This window comes from Falco peregrinus, chromosome 12, assembly GCF_023634155.1.
Source record: "Falco peregrinus isolate bFalPer1 chromosome 12, bFalPer1.pri, whole genome shotgun sequence".
NCBI classification, from domain to species: Eukaryota; Metazoa; Chordata; class Aves; order Falconiformes; family Falconidae; genus Falco; species Falco peregrinus.
Window position 1 is genome coordinate 16,792,275 of NC_073732.1, and position 21,013 is coordinate 16,813,287.

Here is a 21,013-nt window from a genome sequence, read left to right on the forward strand (position 1 = left end):
TTGGCTATCAACTCTCAGTCAGGGGCTGAGACTTGGCGAAGAAGGTTTTTGGGTGAAGTGTGTGTGTGTGTGACAGAATATAATGAATTTTCCTGTAGGAAACATCCTGGATCAGGGGCATAAGCACAGGAAGAGGGGTCAGGTTTGACTTGGTTGTACTTGCTCCAGGATGGGTATCCTGTAATGATGGTGAACCTCAAAAGCAAGCATCTACTTACTCCATTAGCTCAGAGCTGGTCCAGGCCCATTCCCCTGGCCAAGCCCGCTTTTCCCTTGGCTTGCAGACTCAACCCAAGTGACTTGTCTTTGTTTCCCAGCAGTCCCAATAACAGCTTTTTACCGTAAAAGTTGGCTGGGAGAATGAATAGGAGGGATTTTGCACTGGAAACTCTGGCTGCTGATGCTTAGAGGTGCAATTTGTTGTTTATTTTGAATGCTAAACTAGTAGTTATACTGGCAAATGCTGGAGTTGTAGTATCTGGGTTTACATTGGGAGCTAGGGCAGGTAAGGAGATGCGGCACTTCCCTGGCCATGGCTGAGCTTACTCTGCACACTGTCCTTGCCGGTGCTGAGCTGCTGTCACCAAGTCCTGCTGAGCTTTACCAGCATGTGTCCTGGCATCGTGTCGACCACAGCTGTGCTGCTGTGGGCTGGCATCACGCTTGGTGCTGACTGCAGCCATGGGCACCTCCCTCAGCTCTGTCCTCACTGAGCCTGGGGGCATGGCTGAGTGGGTCCCAGCACAGTGATCTCTTGGGTCAATGTGATGGCTGAGTCCAAGTCACTGGCCACTCTTTTTTTTCTTCTTTTTCCTAATCTTTATTAGTAGCATATTGCATATTTAATCTGCCTAAGCAGATATTGACCTGAGAGACCAGGAAAATGGGATCTGCCTTAAACGAACACAAAGCAGGAAATTATCTTGCAAGGCTAATGCCAGCCTGAACCATCATCACTATGCCTCCAGCTTTCTACACAGAGAGTGATTTATGGGCAGGGCACTCGTCCTAGTTTCAGATTTCTTCTGTTAGTATTTGTGGACTGTGCGTCATGCTGATCTGCTGTACCTCTGATATCTTCTTGACAGCTAAATGCATGGTTGAGTCTTGTTAGAGTCATTCATTATGATGGTCAAAGTATAGCAAGAGAAATACGGATTTCTCCCTGGGAAACTTAAAAGGTCCCCTCTCCCCATCTGCAGATTTGATATAACCATCTCAGCAAGCTGTGGAGTTAACCCTTGGCCACAGAGGATGGAAGGTGTGTGGGGTCCCCTGTGACCCAGCCTGTCCATGGTGATGCTCAGAGGTGGATTTGTCTTTCCTAGGAGGGTCCCCACAGCAAGGAAGGGAGAAGTGTGAGCTGGAGGGGAGCAGAGCTGTTGGCTGAGCACCATCCAGTCTGCTTCTGTGTGCCTGTGTCTGTGCTGCAGCGGGAGTGCCAGCCTGGCCACACAGCTGTAGCTATGTAGCCACTATGTAAGAAACAGCTGGATTTGATCTGCCAAATTGAGAGGGGGCTTGGCGAGTGGTTTTGAAGGGGTAGGCAAACCTGGAGCGTCTGGTTTTTGGGCCACTGTGGTTGTATTTTGAGCTCCACTTAGCGTTAGGAGATTTGCCATTGACTGTAGTGGTTCTAAGTCTTGATGCTTTCCTGCACCTATATGTGGACGCAGAACCATTCAGCCTTACATGTAGTGGTGGGGGAAATATTCAGCACATTGTACTTCTTCTGATGTTCGATGGAAGAGGGTAGTGAGGAACACCCGCCCAGCACCATTGTAGTAGGCAGCACCCTACAGAGCATGTTGACGTGCCTGTGCAGTGCATGGGCTTGCACGCTGCATGCCAAACGGCAGTCATTGCTCTACTGGAGCAGGTGGTGAAATGCTGGAAAGGGTGTTTCACTCAGGCAGAAGAAAAGGTTGCTTGGCCAGAGCCTGTCTCTATGTCAGTGCAGCACCATACCATGCTTGGACACGTCTCACACTTTGCACACCTTTTCCCCTTTTTCCTTGCTGAATCCAAGCAAGGAGAGCTGCGGAGGATTTTCTTTCGTTTTGTTTCACCAGCTTTCTAATTTAAGTCTCCCTGTCACTTCCTCACTCCAGAACTACTACTTTGGCAGGGCTGGGAGAATGAGTCACAGCCATGGCCCAGGATCCTGCCTCCCGCTTTGGCCAGCAGCACTGTGGCTGGTTCAGAGCAGATCTGCTGGTGATGCTCATGTGTGCTGCTTGCTGCAGGGGATGGAGGCACTGCCCTGGAGCAGGTGGGAGGCTTTGCTGGTGTGAGTAAATGAATAGGTTAACAAGTAAAAACGCTTACTCTGATGTATGAGCCCAGACCGTTTCCTAACATGTTGCTTTCCGGGGAGAGGGTTGTGTGTGCTCACTTGGTAACTCCAGCAAACTTCTCCCAAAGGCAGGATCACTGAAAAGCAAAACCACATGGGAGATGCATCTACACAGAGGCTGTCTTTAACATCATGGACCAGAAAATGAAACCAGATTGTAAATTAAGATGTTCCTTAGAGATTGAATGGATTTTCCAGAATTTGTGCTGAATAGGGGTAGCCTTTCCATGAGGCTGGTAGGGTTTTGCATTTTGTGCTGGTATCTATGTATGTACCTTGTGCCAAACCCACTGCTGGAAGCAGAAACAGTTCTAGTTGGCAGTGCTATGAAATCAAAGGTTTCCTAGAGATACACCTCCTGGTTTCCAGCATGGCAGGACCCCAGTGGGTGAGTCCTCAAGGATTTGGATCCTGCATCCCACTGCTGGAAAAAAGCAGAGAAAGTAAACACACAGTCAGTCCCTTAGAAAAACAGCCTGTCAGTTTTGTCGGTGAAAATGCCAGTGGCTGCTTCTGATAAGAAGGAGAGGGAGAGCAGCAGGAGGGAGGAATGTTTTGTTTGTGGTGTGTAATGTTAAAAGCGAACAAAGAGCCCCTCTCACGGCTAAAGGAGACTCTCAGAAGTGCTGCAGCCTGCTTGAGACATGCAGAACTTTGTCCACAACCTTGAGGACTTCCAGGCTAGCTTCAAGCATTGCGTGTGCCGGCCAGACAACAATGAACCCTTTGAACACATTTTGGGTCAAAGTAGTGTTTTCTTGGAGGGGGAAAGGGAAGGGAGACTGGTGCTTTGGTCTTGTGTCAGCAGCCATCTGCGATGAGCCCCAGATGCCTTCTGCATATGGCAGGGCTGGCTGCAGCTCCTCTGCACAGGCTGGTTCCCCAGGGATTGAGGTCTCCCACAGCAGTGTGTCTGCTACAGAGCCATTGCTCTGTAAGGCTTGAAGCTCCTCTGCCCTAGCTCTGCAATTTCAAAGAGAGCTTTTAAAATAATGTGGGAGTCTGTGCAATTACCCTGCTGCGATGTGTCAGCTGTTGACACAGCAACATGATGGTATGTCATCGCTGACATCCTGCCTGAGGGATTGTCAAGCCTTGTTGCATGAGTTGGGCCCATCTGCTTTCCAAAAGCTAAATTTCATTGTATCCCTCTTTGTCCTCGCCATCCCTCTCTTCCCGTCCTTGGTCTCTGGGGCCTTCCCTTAGCCTTGTTCATGAGCGCTCTGGGGTCAGGGCATCTTAAAGCCCTCAGTTGACTTGGGCACGGGAGAAGGAGTTACCCACCTTGTACGTTTTTGGGGCTGCCCTGGCCAGCTGGCATAGAGGGCCTGCTCAGCTGTCTCTTCAGACCACTGTCACCAGGTACGTTAAGGAACAACTTTTCCATGGTAGGGCTGATGAAGAGGGCTGTTTTTCTGTGCCATTAATAGGCGTGTAAGTCTGGCCTCTTTCCCTGCATAGCCTGGGACCCGAAGTGCTGGCATGCCCCCTGACCTGCTGGGCGCAGGAGAAAAGCGTGTGATGTGGCAATGAGTGAGATACGGCGGCTGCCTTGCAGCCCTGGTTTGAGGGGTCCAGGCACGGTGGGCGGCCCTCAACCCATGAAGGCAAGTTTGAATCTCAAGCTGCAGTGAGAAGCCCACCCTGCCCTGCCCGCACACCGGGGCAAACCGAGGTGCACAGCTGCTGAGGAGCTCAGCTGGGGCTCTGTTTTTTCGCAGGAGTCAGAAGCTGCTACTGCTGCTGTTGGTCTGGTGTAAAATCCAGCCTGGGGTTGCTGTAAAATTGGAAGTTGGTGTTTGTCCCTCCTCACCCATCACAAGACAGTGCTTGTGCTGCCATCAGTGCCCTGTAAATCAGAGCCCTTTCACCTCGCCAGTGGAAGGACAGGTCTGTGCGCAACTGGGAGTCAGACATATGGATGGTCTTGCAGTAAACCCTTTGGAGAGCTGCTGAAGAATGAGTTTGGCTCAGCTCTCGTGTCAGGTGAGATGAGGGGGGAAATGTCTCCAGATTCTTTATGGTTTGGCAGCCAGAGAGCTTTCTGCTGCCGTCAGTGGAAACCGGGTGGGTTTTTTTATATTTGCATTATTTCTGGGATGTTCCTGCTGCGCACGCCTGTGCCGCAGCCCGGCAGCACAAGCTGAGCACGCTTTGTTTGACCTTGAGGGCCTGGAGGTGCAGCCCAGGGCCCTGACACAGGCTCTGGGCTCTGTCCCACCATGCCATGCTTTGCTGGGCTTTGCAGTGCAACTGAGAGACCTGTTCACTACTTTGTTGGACCTCCAGAGCAGCTTCAGCCTGGGGAGCTGTGCTTCCGGGCATGGGCAGAGGCTCAGGAGCACCCTGTGTTCCCAAGGAGCAGGAGGGAAGAGATGCTGTCGTCATAGGAAGCATCTGTAAATAATAACCCAGAGGGCTGAATGCAGTACTGCTGCTAGCTATGCAAGTCTGCCCATGCCTCCATTTGCCAACCAAGTCACTGTTTGGGTCATGTGGATGCTATTCTGTGGCCCAGATTTATTTTGGATGGAAAGCTGTGTTTTTCTAGTGAAGTGACACCTGTGGTGATTTCTGTTTTGAATTATCCTCAGCAACGACCCAAACACCTTTGTCAAAAGTTCTTCATATTTGTACTTTTTAAAGCATCTTTTTTTTCTTTTTTTTTTTTTAATTTTACAAGTATGTTCTGCTTTTTTAACAGTAGTCTGGGCTGGGAGCAGATGAATGTTTTTCCAATGGCTTCTTGAAATGAACAGCTGTTGTGCACTAAATCAAACAGAAGGACTTTGTGGAAAGTAAGTTCAAAGTGATTCGTTTTAAAAACAAAAATGAAGTTGAATGTGGTATTATGGTTAGGTGCACGTGCCAGGAGGCTAAATGAGTAAATGAGACAATAGACTTGTGACTTGGTCTCCCTCCTTCCTATTTAATCCATCACTAGCTGGCTGTAAATTTATGTTTAGAACGTTGCAAAGTGGTGCAGCTCTCGCGCTTTGCAGCATTTGGTGCTCTGAGATATTGGTAGCGGTGCATGGTGGTGTGCGGGGCCTGAGAGACCCACTGTTGGCTCCATGGTCTGTGGTGTACCATTGCCTGGTGCAACCAGGGCACAGGTTTAGGTTTTTTGGGGAAGCCATACCTACTGGCTCTAGGTTTTGTGGATTACTCAGGCTGAGCAAGCGTGCTTTCAACCTTAGGAGAGATGAGGTATGAAGTCACAGATGATTTCCTAAGTAATGTCTTTTTAAAGTTGATACTGCAGTATCCCCTGACCTGTTTCTAAGGGGCTGCTGTGCTGGAAATGCTGTCTTCATACTGAGATATAAAATGCAAATCCTTCTTACTGGCTTTGATGGGATTTCTTAGGGCTCGTGGTTTCCATTCAGGTGTTTTGGGGTGAGTCCCACAGGATGTCATTGCATCCTGGCTAACTCACTGCCTTCTGTGGCATCCATTTCAGGCTCTGCACCTCTCAGTTGTGGCCCTGGATCATCTTTAGCCAAGTTAAAGGACCTTCGTGAATCAGATGATGATTAGGATCCTTAACCTATAAGGTTTATTAATAGTTAGCCATATTTTCTTTCAAAAATCCCTGCATTGACATATCTGTTTCTTTAAACATTCTCTTCTCCATGCTGGGGAAGACCCCCAGACTTGGTACTTGGTTGCAAGAGAGCAACTGGTTCGGTTCTGCTGCTCCAGACCAGGGAAAAGTTAGCAGCATGAATCTGCTAGGTGGCAGAGTTCCTCTGCCTTCATCCATGTCATGTGCTGTCATTGAAGCTGCTTGCAGGTTTTATTTTCTTAAAAAAAAAATATACTATTTTTTGAGAGTTCCTGAGTTTGCAAATTGGGTTTTTGACAAAATAGAAACATTTGCAGAAAGCAAGGGTGAATCAACATCTGGCAATTTCCTCAGCCACCAGATTATATTTTTTCTTTCTTGTGGATAAATGCAAAAAAGAATTTAAGTGAAGCCTTTGTGCACATAAAACCCTCAGTGTCCAAGCGTGATTGATTAGGGTCGCTTGCTATTTTCCAAATTCTTTTACTTAATCTTGGCATCATCCGCCTTTTCCATCTTCACTATTTCCACTGGAGATGAAACGTTTCTTTGCAAAGGGGCAGGAGACACCCGCCCACGTCAGAGGCTCCTCAGACAGATGGGCTGCTGTTCCCTGCGGATTGCGGGAGGAGTGGGAAGCCACCTCTCCCTGGCCGCAGCTCAGGGCAGCAAAGCTGTAGTGAACCTGACCCTATTTGACTTCTCCTTTCTAGATCTCAGTCTCTACAAACAGCCTTTTATGGTATTTGCTTTTCAAAGAGGAACCAGGGTGTGGATGAGAACAGTGACAAAGAGCCACTTACAAGGATTGAGTGAGCCCTGACAGGAGACCAGTGCATAATTTTAAAATCAACAGAAAAATCTTGCAATGTCTTAAGCCCTGAAATGTCATCTGAGGTATTTAAATGCCGTCATTCAGCCTCCCAGCAGCCAGGGCCAAAAGTTTCACGCTCCTGTTTAACAGGGAAACTGAGTCATGGAGATGCTTAGTGGCTGGTAGAAGAATTCCCAGTAAGTCACAACCGGAGCCAGGAATTAAAAGCAGAAATCCAGACTCGCTTCGGAAGCGCTCAGAAAACACTGGCTTCTGGCAGGAGCATGACTTCAGCCGTGTCCTCAGCGAGGACAGACAGCCTCTCATTTTTTGCATACTAGAAAACAGTTTTGCCCCAGACAGCGGGTAACGTGGCTCAGCCTGCCAGGGTGACATCAGTGGTGGGGCTGCAGCCGGGGCCGGGATGCAGAGTTGTGTCGGTGCTGTGAGTCATAACAGCCTGTGCTCGGGGGGTCCCTGCCAGCATCCCTGCGAGAGACACCACTGCCGCGTACGCAGCTGCATGATACTAGTGTCCGGCTCCCTGCAGGCTCTGGGCTGCTGTTCATCCTGCAGTTGCTGGCAGGGTTCCCTCTCCAGAGGGCTGCCATCCTTTGCTGGAGACACACCAGTCAGCTGCTTTCCCCGTCCCGGGCAGGCACAGCAAAGCAAGCAGTAATGGAATAAACACCTGCATTCTGCCTACAAGCGACACACACATTCTTTAGGATGTTGCTTCCTGGTGCTGCTGAGAGTTGAGAAACTGAGGATCCAGCACTTGGGTAGGAGACCAGTGAATATCACCCACCACCGCGGGTGCTTTTAAGCCCTTGACATGGAGGCAGCTGTGGAGGAGTGTGTCTCTACAGGGTTTCCAGCTAGTAGGGCCACAAGGGTGTCAGAAGTTGGAGCTGAACGTTACATGTGTGCGTTTGCCCAGATTGTGGCTGGCATCCAGCCTGGCTTTGCCTATATCTGTCCCCAGTACAGGAACCTGTGCAGACCAAGTATTTATCTGCCTAGAGGTAGGTATTCGTGCATTTTGTCTCTGTGTTGGTTCCAGTGGTGAACAAAGGTCTCCTGTCTGAAGTTGTGTTCTGCAAGTGGCTGCTGCAGATGTCCCTGTGCAGGACACAGCGTCAGGGCACAGCAGCCTCACTGCCCAAGGACTGAGCTCTTCCCGTGCTGCAAAGCACTGTGCTCCCAAAAGTGTCGTCTGCCAGCCCGAAATGAGAAGACTCCGTTGCTGAAGGGCCACAGAAGTTGCTACAATCATGACAGAGCTGCAGAGGCAGGGCTTAATATGTGTCAGGGGTGAGAGGTGATTTGCCAAAGCACCCTGAGCCTGCAGCCGCTTCCCTCCTGTGCCGTATTGGCAGGAAAAGTCCAGGCAGACATGCCAAGGAAATACAGGCACAGGCTTGCAATCTCCAAGCCATGTGCATGTTGTACTGTAGATTATAAATAAACTGCATCACTGGCAACGTGTTTGTGTGGGAGACGAAGGAGGATGGTGGTACAAAAAACCTCAGCTCTGTTTCATTCAGGCTCTTTGGTGCTTCTAGTTTGGTGCTTGGTCACCAGTGCTGGAGCAGTCAATGGGAAGTGCAGGCTGTGATTCACTGGCCATCCTAGATTATACCAGTCCCCAGCAGTCTAGTCCATGGACTGCTCTTGCCCAGGGTAATAGGTCTGTGTCTTAATGCCAGCTTTTAGCTGGGAGAAAGAAGAAAGGTGAAGATGCATACCTGTAAGAGAGCAACCCAGAGTCAGAAATGTGGGATGTGCTGCTGATCAGCCCTTTGTAGAGGGCACATTGGTTGCTCTCAAGGAGAGACACATGCCCACTTCCTGCTGGGTCACGCCTTTGGCCACACATGCACTGGCCAAACTGGGAGCTGACACATCCTACCCATGCTGTTCCACCAACTCCACCAGCCTTTCTGTAGGCTCTTTCCCAAGCCAGGATAATAGAATTAGTGAGACTGCCTGGAAACCTCAGTCAGAGGAAACATGACCCCTTAGCACCAGTCTTCCTCACCTTTCTTCCCCAAGCAGGTTTGCTGTAGGTCGCTCCCATCAGATGCGGCACCCGCAGCTGCTGCTTGGCTGCCTGCCGGGATGGGTGGCAGCTCCTGGGCAGCTCACAGGGTAGAACTCATGCTGGTGCAGCAGCACATCTTCCGATTTGGTACTACTGGCATTATAACTCCATTACTGTGCGTTTGTAGAGTTCTTTTGATACACTAATTAACCAACAGTTTGATTTGATTGTGGTATTCTAAACTCTGTTACAAGCGCGCGATTGTAACTCAACATCCCAGCTGGCCCCGTGGCACAAAGGAGGGATTTGAAAGTGCTGCTCTGTATGCAGCACGTTTGGCAAAGGCTCCTTCATCCCACTGCTGGATTGAACGTCCTGATAAAGAAACGGAGCTGAGGGGGCTTGTTTCACTCCTTCGAGGAATGGCATTAGGAGCCAGTGACCCTGAGATCTGGTTCTGATTTACTGTGAGACATCGGATCCCTACCTGCAAGCCGGGGAAAATGATACCTCTTTGCAGGGGCCTCGCAGGGCTCAGCTAAGATTAATAAGAGAGGGAGGGGAGATGAAATAACTGTGACATTTTATTGTTATTATTAATGATGTAGAGTGAAGCCAGGGCATCTCTGTGAATAATCGCTGTTGTTTGCCTTTTGAGATTTGGCTGCATTTTTTCCCTCCCCTATCCACTACTAATCAGAGCAGAGTTTGACTTTGTAGGAGGAGGGCTCAGAAACCGGCATTTCTCAGTGTCTGAAGAAAAAAGCAGAGCATTTCCTGGTGTAATTAGGTCCAGGCTCTCAGGAAATGAAGGCCGTCTAGTTGATAAGTGTTTAGTAATGATTACCAAGCTATGGCTGGGGAAAGCAAGCAAAGTGTTTTCGTTTCAGAAGCAGCAAATCCAGCTGAGACTTGTGGTGTGTGTCATGTATGGAGGCAATTGTCCAATGGTATGTGGCCTCGCTCACTGAAGCATGAGCCAAATTCACCCTGCTGTAACTCCACAGGAGAAGCTGGAGCTGCACCAGGAGCCTGAGCAGCAGCTCAGAAGAGTTACTTCTCTGTAACGTGCCCCAGGGCTCAGAGGTGTCATTCTGGAGACTGGTGTTACTCTTCTCTCACAGCCAGCAATTTCTCTCTCAAATTAGTAACAGTGCTCATCAAAGCTTGGGGAGCTGGAGTAGGGTAAGAGTCACATCTGCAAGGGTAGAATTACATCCTCGCCAAATGAAATACTTGTTTCTTCAGTAGTGCTGGATGAACTGAAGGTGGAAGTGCATGAAGGTGGGTTCTTCAGCGTGCTTTTGTTCCGTGTGTCAACCTCAGCTGCAGCAGTCAGAAGCTTTTAAGAACGAGACCCTCTCCTCCAGGATTTTCAGGGTCAGATTTTGCTGAGAACGTGTCTGGCAGTTGGTACACTGTGAAATCAACACAGTCCATCTCATGTCAGCATACCCATCCTGTCTACCAAGGGAACACCCTTGAGCCCTGATGTGCTCTTAGTTCTGGATGAAAGGGTGGGTTGTGGGCCCCCTCTCCTGCCCTGTTTTGTTTGCCTTCCTTTCAGAGGATGCATTCTTGTGGGAAAACCCTGTATTTTTTATTTATTTATTTATTTATTTTTAGGAAAATCTCTGTTTTACTCAGATGGGTTTGAGTTTTAGTGTGACAAATATTGTAGGAACATGAGGGGGTTTGCAGTGTTGCTACAATGGCTCTTGCCTTCCAGGCATGTAAACGTGCCTACGGGTGTATTTGGCAGCAACTCCCACATTTTCTGAAAACTCTTAACGTAGCCTAGCAGTAGGTCTTTCTCAGCCACACATCTACTCTGGGGAAAATAATATACTGTTGTCTTAAAAGCTCCCAAATCCCTTATTTATTGCAGCTTGTATAAATGTGTTCCAGAAAGGATTACACAGCTCCCCGGAGGATAGGTCCGTCAGTGGCTTTTAAGCACAGTGGTCCAGAGGCAAATCCTGATTCAGGAAGCCTGTAAGCTGCTGCTTTCACTGACAAAACGCTGTGTGCAAGTCTCTGTGTACCTGCCACGTCCTTACGCTCTGCCTACAAGTGGCCATCCCTGGTCACACGGCAATACATGAACCTTTGGCCTGAACTAGTTGGGCAACCTATACACGTAGTTACCCTTGCAAGACCTTTCCTTTGCTTTCCAGACCAGCTGAGGTATTGCAGAACTATGGATATATTTTCACTTCCCTCCTTGTACTGTCTACACCTTTCTCTGCAAGCTTTGCTTCCAGTGCAGTGCCTTGATGCTGGCCCAGTAGTGGTGAATGTATCAGATCAGCACAGAAGTTTATTTTCAAAGATGGCAGTTTTCTCCAAAGTCACTTAAAGCATAAGCTCAGTTTGCTTCCCCTTGGTCAGTTCCCATCATGGTGAGCAGAGCCCACCCCCTGATTTGTAGGTCTTCTTTAGTCTTTGCAAAATGCTTGTTGATGATTTATTTAATCAGGTCTGCAATACTCTAACGTCCATGACTGTCATGATGGTTTCCAGGCATTCAGCGGTTGTGAGTCATGACCCATTGGTTTATGACTTGAGCCTTAGAAAAGGTATTCCAGAAACATTGTATCAGGAAGAAACACAGTAATTAAAACAATTTCCTTGAAGACTATCAGGGGTTTTAGGTGAGGGGACAATGAATAGATATGCTGTGAGTCTGTTTTCTCCTTGGGGTTTATGGTTTGTTTCCTCCCTTTGCTGTCCCGTGGCGGCTCAGTGCAGAGGGAGATAGCCTCTACCTCAGATAGCACAGTCCTATTTGCAGCCCACCCTCAGGGCTATGCACTCTGCTTTTCAAACAAATGCTCTGGTGTTAATACGATAAACTGAACATAATCACTGTCAGGGTCAGTCCGTACCTTCTTCAGGAGATGACCTTTCTGTTGCTCAAGGGAAGGGTAGGGAGAGGTTGTTTTCAGGCTTGGGACAGGGCTTAGATAAGCCCTTTGACAATATTTACATCAGAAAAGGGATGCAAAAACTTTTATCACCAGGTCAGCAGTGGCTTTCTGGCTCCAGGGTGGTCACGAGTGGTAATTCATGTGTCCCCTCAGAAAGGCCTTTCCTAGGGGCAGGCATAGCTGCTTGGATGAGGTTGGGTGACAGCAGACAAGCATACACATTTTCACAGGAAACTTTGGCTCCCGAAGGGCATTCAGCAGCTCATCATGTCTGACTCTTTTAAAAGGTGCCGAGCCATTGCTAAACCCTGGAAAGGGTGGAAAGTTTCCTCTGTAAGAATTTTTCTGCTTGTCTCAGATTTTTCTGTTGTGTTTTTCGTAAGTGTTTTAGTAATTATTTCTATAGATACCAGCATGGAGACAGCTTGGTTAGGAGTCTGCCCCAGCGCCTTGTGTTGTCAACCAGCGCACCTCACCTAGTTGCAATGTCCGAGGGAGGCAGGATGCTAGATAAAATTCACATCTAAACTGTAAAGCTGTTGCTTTCTGGGTCTCAAGAGAGGGAAGATATGTAAAAGCAGGGAAAATGCAGTATCTGGAAAGCAGACAGTATGTGACAGTTCTGCTAATTTGGGATCCAGTCTCCAACTTGCGTTGCTGGATTCTTGCACACATACTGGAGACATACCATTGATCTTTTCCAGGCAGAAGTACTGATACCCAGAAGTTCACCAGAATAACCTGCTTTGCCTTATTCTTGTAGGCACATGGATGGCATCAGCCTGTCGTGCCCAGTCCCCCCATGTTACTTGTGTAGTATTTGTTCATCAGTTAAGTCACAGGAGTGTAACTCTCGTCCCCTCGTTGGTAAGGAGGTTGTGTGTCACTGTTGTTTTAGTGAAATCCTTTACTGATGAGAAGTCTTTTGATAGAGACATGCTGCAGCATGCTTTGGCCTTCATCCTCCTTTTACTGTTAAGTTTGTTTCTGTGCTGATGCCTCTGTGTTGCGGATTATACTTGTGTTGGGATCTTAGACACTGTAGGACTGTCTGCAACAGCACCGTGCAGTGATCCTGTCCCAAGCGTTTCCCACTCACTGTCCGTGTCATCACTTTGCCTCAGTTGTTTCATCACAGAGTTTGCTTTCTTTCTGGCCCAAATTAAGCCTTCAGATTGCTAAGGCTGGAAAACTTTGTGGAAATGTAGAATATGTTCCTGTGGTATTTGCTGGAGAGAGCGCCCTGCCTGTTTCCTCCTGTGACTCACACTTACACGATGCACCCCCCAGCCCTTTTAACTGCCTGCCAAGTTTGTTTTGTTCTGTTTTCCCCCTAAAAGCATGTGATCAGTTTTAGACTTAATCAGATTGAAGCATTCCAACCTTGACCTTCCTCCCTTCACGGGCAAAGGGGCTCCCTCGCTCCTTGCCAGTGGGTTTAGCAAGATTCACCTCTGTCCTCCCAGGTATTTCCGAGACTCTCTGAAGGGGACCACCTGCCTCTCTGTCTGTTATCAGCCAATATATCAGATGAAAGCTCATTATTTGCCTAACAGGCTGTGGCCCATGGGACTCTTGCTGGTGGTCTGTGAGAAGGGGATAGTCACATACTGCTTGTTCCCAGCTGCTCGATTTCATTAGCTTAAAACACACAGGCTAATCTTTGACTGATACTTTCCCAGGTGTGCAATGACTGGGGCTGCCACAGGGTTGCTGTAACAACAGAAGGAAGGACATGCATGAGAAAACCTCTGTCCTGGAAAGCCTGGCTGGCTTTATACCTATCCCCACCCCCCTTTTAGTATCTAGCACTGCCTTTTGCCATTAGTCTGTAAGTGTATTACTTCTCCCTTGCTGTTCATCCCCAAGGGCCACTGGCTCATGTCTAATTACCTGACCAAGGAAAACTCTGGGGTGTAGGAGCCTCATGGGTAACCATCTGCACATGTTGCTGAGGACTGAATGCATCCCACCTCTTCCAGTGATAATTAATATGGAAACTCTTACTTAGATTTCGAATTATGCTGGCATCCTTAAAGTATAGAGAAAAAGCCCATTTCTAGCCAGACACAGCTTTTGGAGGAGCTGCTCAGAGCCCATGGTCCAGGGTGCAGGGTGTTTCACAGCACTGACTGTAGCATGGCCATGGTGTGTTGGCAGCATGTTTTTTTGTTTGCGGATGGAAGGAAGGGGACAACTCACCAGCTATCAACTGGACAGAAGTGACTTTTTTGTACAGAGTAATGTGCTGAAATCCATGTACTGCCAGCTCCTGTCTGTGATCTTAACTGTTGTCTACTGGCACAGAGGGAAGAATCTCACCGACAAGGGGTTTCTTTCTTGCCCAGGCTTTAAAAACCCAGTTCTATGGGTTTTGTGTTTTTGCCAGGAGGCCCCACACTGCATATCCTAGGATTTTTTCCTTCTTGAAAATCTCTTTCACACACAACTTAGCTGTCGTCAGAGTATGTTAGACAGAACAGAGTGTTTATGCAGGACAAAATCTGGCTTAGAGTGTTTTTCACAATCAGTCAGATTGAAGGTTCAGTAAACACAAACACGTTTCCCACTGCTTGCTCTGCAATGCCTCAATGTGTTTGAGATTTATGTGGGAAGGGTCCTTCCTGCTGGGAAGTGGTTTTGCAAGTCACTTGCTGTGAGTAATGCCCTGCTCCTTCTGCAGTATTTGTTACATCATGTGTGCACTGAAGCATATAATGCACAGCCAGAAACATGCGAAAATCTTCATTCTTACCTGCCTGGGAACAGTTTAAGAGAAGAATGTCAGAGAGGGACGGAAGGAGGGGTCTCAGTCTGATCTGCTTTCTCAATGCAAAATGGTCTTTTCAGGTAGGGGATGCCCTCAGTCCGCTGGTGTGTGCACATGCACTTATGTAAAATACTACCAGCACGGCTCAAGTGAGAGATTCGTTAGGAAATCTAATTTCTATCTTGGCTAATTGAAAGAATTTGTTCCATGAAGAATATTGAAGTGGTTTGTTTTAAATTTCCAAGCATCTGCCACTTTCTGGAGACTAATTTGATGTCTAGTCAGTTGTTTTGACCGTGTACCTACCAATATGCATGTGTTTGTGTACTGAAAAACTGCTTATTTGAATAACAAAAATCCCCAAACCCTTCCTAAGTTTCCTTTCTCATGAGAAGTTTTCCCTGTGGCATTTCTCCAAATTTGTTCTGTTTTGGATTTGAGTCTACCAGAGTGACTGGTGAGCAGCAGCACGCAGTTGGGGTGGTCTGAAAGGAACTGTCCAAAGCACATTGGAGGTTGTCTGCATTTTGAAAATGGAGAAGACCTGAAAAGATGCATGTGGAGCCTCCAGGAAGGCATCACTACTGCCGCCTATCACAGTAGCAGCAAGGGCAGTGACCAACCCTGTTCATCTTGAGTTGGAACCCAAGAAGCTGGTAAAGTCTTTGAAGAGCAGGCGATGGTGTGTTAATGAACTTTAAGGCTGCTTCACGTCTTTGTCACTTGGTACCTATTTCCTACACTTGACTAAGGTCCTCTTCTGCCATATCCTGGTGTTTCTGTGGGGTCAGTGGGTGCTGTTGTGGGTTGCAGACAGCTCAAGCATCTTTCTGCATATGTGCAATCCCATCAGCAGAGGGAAGATTTCCTGATTAACTTCTCTGGAGAATTTCTTCCTTCTCTATTTGCAATAATAAAATAGTTGAGACGAGGTCACATGCTATTTATAGCTATCTCACTGCTACTTGCTGCTACTCACCCAGGCAGTAAGCTCTGCACAGACACGGCGAGATTAATCCTTCATGACATTGAACCTTTTATTTGCCTTGTTATCTGTGCTTACTGACTCCAGAGCCTCCCTCCTCTGCAGAGCCCAGTGCGCTAAGCCTTTGATACAACACAGCAGCAGTGGAACTATGGAAAAGTTTAAAAAAACAATATCTGTTCAGCAAACCAGGAGTTGTCTGGGAGGTTTGAGGCTTTATTTTCTAGGTCAGCTGAATGGTTTGAAATTTTTTCTCACAAGCTCCATGCCAAGCTCATGCACTTAGCAATTAACTGAGGTTATGTGCAGGTAGCTCCAGTCTTGGCATGGCAAGAAACGCAGGAGTTTTGAGGGATCTGACACATTTTCCAGTGCATAGGTCTTACTTCTCTTCCCCTCCCCAAAAAGTTGTTTTCATTCAAACGATGTCTTATGTGCTGAAGATATGTTAATACAGAACCAGGCTGGATTACGACTGTCACACAGAACGCATGACAGTTGCCAGTATCTGGTAATAAGTTAAATAAAATGGGAACTCATTGTGAAAAATAGTCTGAGGTCTTGGTTATATCATGCGCTGTGACTCCTTGTCTCAGGCAGTCAGAATCAATAGTGCTTTGGCTACACTGTCTCTAAAATCCTCTGACTTTTGCACTTCTTTTATGCTTGTTTTCATTGTGAGAACTTCAGGATGAGCTGGAAGCACCTGAATACCTGTATATGTTCTGTCTATAGCTGTTTCTCTCCATAAAACGCACTATGTCAGTGTTCAACATAAGCAAAGTGGTGGTGGTACGGCACACCGTGCCCCCAGCTGCATGAGTGGACTGTAAAGCTGTGTGATGCTCATCCCACAGCCCTGGCACAATACCTGTTCCACTTCGTTATCCTCACTGCCAAGCACTACAGAGCAAACTTTCAGGACTGCAAGTTTAGGGTCGTAGCTAACCCAGAGTGCTGTTGTATGGTGTGTCTCCTAAGGAAGGGGCTAGGGGTTTATGCAAGCCTGCTGAGCAGCTGGTATGAGAGGGGCTTTGGTCAGAATTCATTCATCAGCAAATAGTGAGGGCAAGCGTGAATTCAGAGCATGTGCTTGCACGTGGAGCTGAGCCAGCCTGAGCTGTTTTCAGGTAGGCATCAGTGATGAGGTAAATCCTCCGTGTTTCTCTTTGAGGGATGGAGCAGCTGAAGTGATGATAAAATCAAACAGCAAGTTAGACGTGTTCCAGCGAGGCAGTTTATTTCCTAAGCATAGCAGGTTGGTGACAGTGGTACTACAGGTACAAGTTAGATTGCTTGGCATGGAGTTTACTGGCTGATATATAGCTCAACAGGTACCAGAATGTCAATGAACAGCCCCTGGAAGTTCCATAAAGGATTTTCTTCATGGTTATCAATGAGAATTGGCATCAATTGTGTAGTGATGTTCAAGATGTTCACTCAAGGTCCTTTCTCCAGCCTGTGTTTGGTCCTGTTTAACGCTCCAGTTTAAAACAGCCTTCCTAATCCAAGCCACTACAGCAGATTGGGAGTCACAGTCCCACTGAAGTCCAGGCCAGCGCTGTCCCAGATGGGAACGAAACCTAGCATTTGCAATTTAATCTGAGGTTTTGCTGCTTGAAATAATTTCCCTGTTTTTCTGTGAAATGAAACACTCCTAATATTTGAATGAGGGAAAAAAATATGTTCAGCGTCAAAACCCAGCAGCACTTAAGTTCTGTGTTTTCCCCTTCTTGGCTCTAGCCATTGGCTTGGTAAGATCAAAACCGACAGGGTGTTCCCAGGGCTCTCTCAGTGCTGGTGGTGTGAATTCATGTGTCCTTTCTGGCTGAAATACACAGGATTTGGTGCAAAGCTGCAGCAATAACCCAGCAATCTTATTCCAGTGGGGTGAACAAGCAGACCTTAGAGCACGTACTAAGGTTGTGATCCTCCAGTTGTCATTTTTTTCCTTGCCGATTTTCGTTTAGCGATGGTTGTACAAAGATCAAAATCCCCTTGTGTTATATGCTTGCTATGCTTACAGTCCCTGAGCTGCTTGCCATCTAAATAAACAAAATTATTACCCTGTAGGAGAAATGCTATTATTTTCATTGTTATTCATTTAAAACAATGGAAAGTCAGGCGCAAAGAAAATAAAATGTTTTTTCCCAGTGGCTGCACAGTGAGATTGAGACAGGGCCAGGAACTGAGTCCAGGTGTCCTGAGTCCCAGCCCAGACCTTTAAATACCAAAATATCCTGCTCCTTGTGAATTCAGAGTGTTTTTGGCAAAAGCTCCCCCAGAGTGTTTCATAATTAATGTCAGTGCTAGACTGTGAATGTGTCTTACCAGTTAGGAATTTGCTTTTATGTGCACGCATCCACTTAAAAACTCTGCAAAACCTAGCAGCTGTTGGCTTCTTTGTGTTACTTGAATGTTTTTAAGGCAAATATGAGACATGATAGATTGAAAAGTGTTGAGCTGAAATGTTCTGCTTTGAGTTCACTTAGCAAACTCCAAAGGTCATCTCTGCTGCGAAGAGCCAGCGGGACTAGACACAGTATGAGCCCTGTTTGGAGGGTGGGAAAGGGATTTTGTGTTGTGGCTAGAAACCAGACTCTTTCTGTCTCACCGGGTGGATGTTACCCAGGAAGAACTAAGACCATCCTGGGATTTGTGACAGTTTTTGACAGTTTTCTGAAAAGGAGCTAGAACCGAAGGAAAAAAGAACATCCTACAAGAGACTGTTGCAGCTTGTGTCTTGAAGGGCCAGTTCCCAGTACCCAAAGGTACAAGCAGTACCCTTGCTGAAATGCATTTGGTCCCTTTTAAGTCTGCACAGACAGGATGCTGTCTGGGAATAGAAATGTGTGGTGTGGCATGGAAGAATGCAGTTCTCCCGAGCAGCTCAAATAGTAGCTTAATAGCAGTCCTCTGGATCAGGTCAGCAGCTCATGTGTCCATAACAAACCTCTTGCCCCATCTCGACCGACCTCTCTAATTACCAGTTGCAGTGGCAGTCCCACCTACACTTGGCATGACCTGAAAATTCCCATCGTGAGATGTTCTGGTCTATCCTTTATCCTGTATCAGATGCTGTCCAGCTGTGATGAGCTTTTCCAGGATGGGATTACGGTAGAACAAGGTTTTTTGTGGTGGGATGTATATTTCTGAACAGGAATGTCTCTTTTTTTTTTTAAAAAAAATAATTCCTACACTGAAGGTGCTTGGCTTTTTTTTTTTTTTTGTGTGCTGCCCTGGATGAAAATTTCCTATAGTAATTTTGCTTGCCTGCTGGGAAGCCAAGGGGTTACTCTGGAGCGTGATGTCCTTAGGAAAACTCCAAGCAAAGGACTGGAATAGGTCTTGTTTTTGCAGTAAAAGCTGGCTTCCCTGTATATGTTGTCAGCACAGAGAAAATCCTGAAAAACTTCTGAAGTTTACACAAGGCAAATTTTTTGCATTTCTGTGGGCACTGCAACACAGTGGTGCTTTGGTGTTCAAAGGGCAGATCTGGGGAGTGGACTGAAATGCCATCTGACTGGAGCTTTCATCTTCCTTTTGGAGGTATTCACACGTGCTTCTTCGGCCAGCTCTGCCCTGGCCTTTCTGGGAACTGCACAAGCAATTTTGGCTGTGCTGGAGCTGAGGAGCATCAGAGGGGGTTTAGGAGAGCTGCCTGGCATGGGTCTGGCCCCGTGGTGATGACTGGGCTTTTCCTCCAAAGGGTCTTCATGTATCCGAGTACCTGCTTTTAAAACATTTCCATGCCCCAGCAAGCAATGTGAGAGTGTGTCTGGAACAGCTTGTCTGATATCAAAGTGCCAGTTTCACAAATCCCCTGGTAGATTTGGGTGTCTGCTTCCATTCAGTGTCTCCCTAACAGAATCACCCAGGCATCCCTGACAAGCTCAGCCAGTGATTGCCCACAGCTATGGTATCTCCAGTTGCCACCAGTTTGACTCATGGTAGCCCCCTTGTTTGCTCTGCAGACTGTGTTTGCACCAGTCCTAATCTAAACAGCCCAGATGAAAGCGCTGGGCGCTTCTCTGGGGGATTTGCTGCATGCCAGGAGGCTCAGTGCATGTCCTGCTGTGCTCTGCATCTTCCCTGCTTCCCTTGCCTTTAAATTGGGCTCCCAATCACTGTCAGCTATCTATACCTTTTTCTTTAAGGCCAAAATTGTTTTCAGCAGCTTGCTGAAATGCTTGCTTTCTAATTCCACTTTGGTTTAAGGAACAGCCAAAGGAAACCTGTTACAGTAATTTTTAAATATTTGCCACTTAGAAATTGTGTTTGGGAGTCACAATTCAAAGGACATCAGCTGCTTCCTTTGCAGCCAAAACACGCTCCCTCCACACTGCCCTTAGAGAGGGTTACCTTGCAAAAATAATGCATATCTTCCTCCTGGATTCTCCCGAGTCTTGCCAGGCTTTGTGTGCAGTAGGAAAGGAGGCATCATTCTGCTAGTTAAACAACTGGGCTATTTTATTAACCCTGGCAGACAGCCCTGCTTTCCAAACAGGAGCAGATTTGCTGAGTGTTTTGGTGTGGGCTGGGTGCTTCCAGGGGGACTCTCCTTGTCTAGTCAAATTGAACCTGTTGCTCTTGCCCCACTCCAGCTATTCCTACTCAGAGCACTGTTCAGCATAAAAAAGGACTTCTTGCTGTACTGTTGCTGCAGCCAAGTGCCCTGAGCAAATCCTTTGCATTTTTTCCCTTAGTATTTCACCACAAAGCTTTCACAAGCTGTGCGTTCAAAATTGCTGTAAGATATACATACGCAGGGCGTCCCTCAAGGAGAAGGCCTCGTGATTTCACTCAGATGTCAATCCCACTTGGTTCAACAGGAGTTCATGTGTTATCGGATGTATAATTTAATTTTAAAGACGGTTGCAAACACCTCTGCAGAAGTAATGGGCAACCTGCTGACAAGGTGGCTGCTCAGGCAATTGACAGTTCAGCCAGATCTCTGAAGGCAATCGTGTGTCAGAGGTGAAACTACTTATATGCCTGGCTGGTGATGAGTGTTTGTATGTCCTCTCTGAGCCCCTGAGATACACAGGGTATGAGACAGTTTACAGGGGCTCACTGAAAGAGGTTTTGGATGTGTCTCATGGCTTGGCTGAAAGGCAAGCTATAGCTGGTGCTCAGTAAGTGCATACAAGTATCAACGCAGTGTTAAGGAGCCCCGAGGAAGCTGCTTTTGTCTCCCAGAGACGAACAGGCCAACACCTCACCTCTGCCCTGCTCCAGGCTTAAGATAACAGGGTGTGAAGCTCGTGCTTCTCTGCAGGTCTCTCTTTCCGTTCTCACCATTTTGCCAGTCGAGTTGTCCAGGGGTTACGTGTGCAGGCTGCTGCAGGGGAGCTGCTGTACCGTGATGGCAGCATAGCGTAGACATGCCTGAGCTTGCTGGCTCCGGTGCCTCAGGAGGAGCCTAGCAGCAGTGGCACAGGTGCCATGTGGGTTTCACTATCAAGGAGAACACTTGGACACAGCCTTGCCAAGGCTAGCATTAGCTTGGTCCTGGCTAATAAGCTTGACTGAGCCTGCTCAGACTG

At 47.5% G+C, this 21,013-nt stretch overlaps 1 protein-coding gene across 3 annotated transcripts in view; it reads left to right on the forward strand.

Moving 5' to 3' along the window:
- The window catches only part of P3H2 (prolyl 3-hydroxylase 2), a 75,162-nt gene that overhangs the window by 35,655 nt on the left and 18,494 nt on the right, over nucleotides 1-21,013 (forward strand). The window lies entirely within an intron of this gene.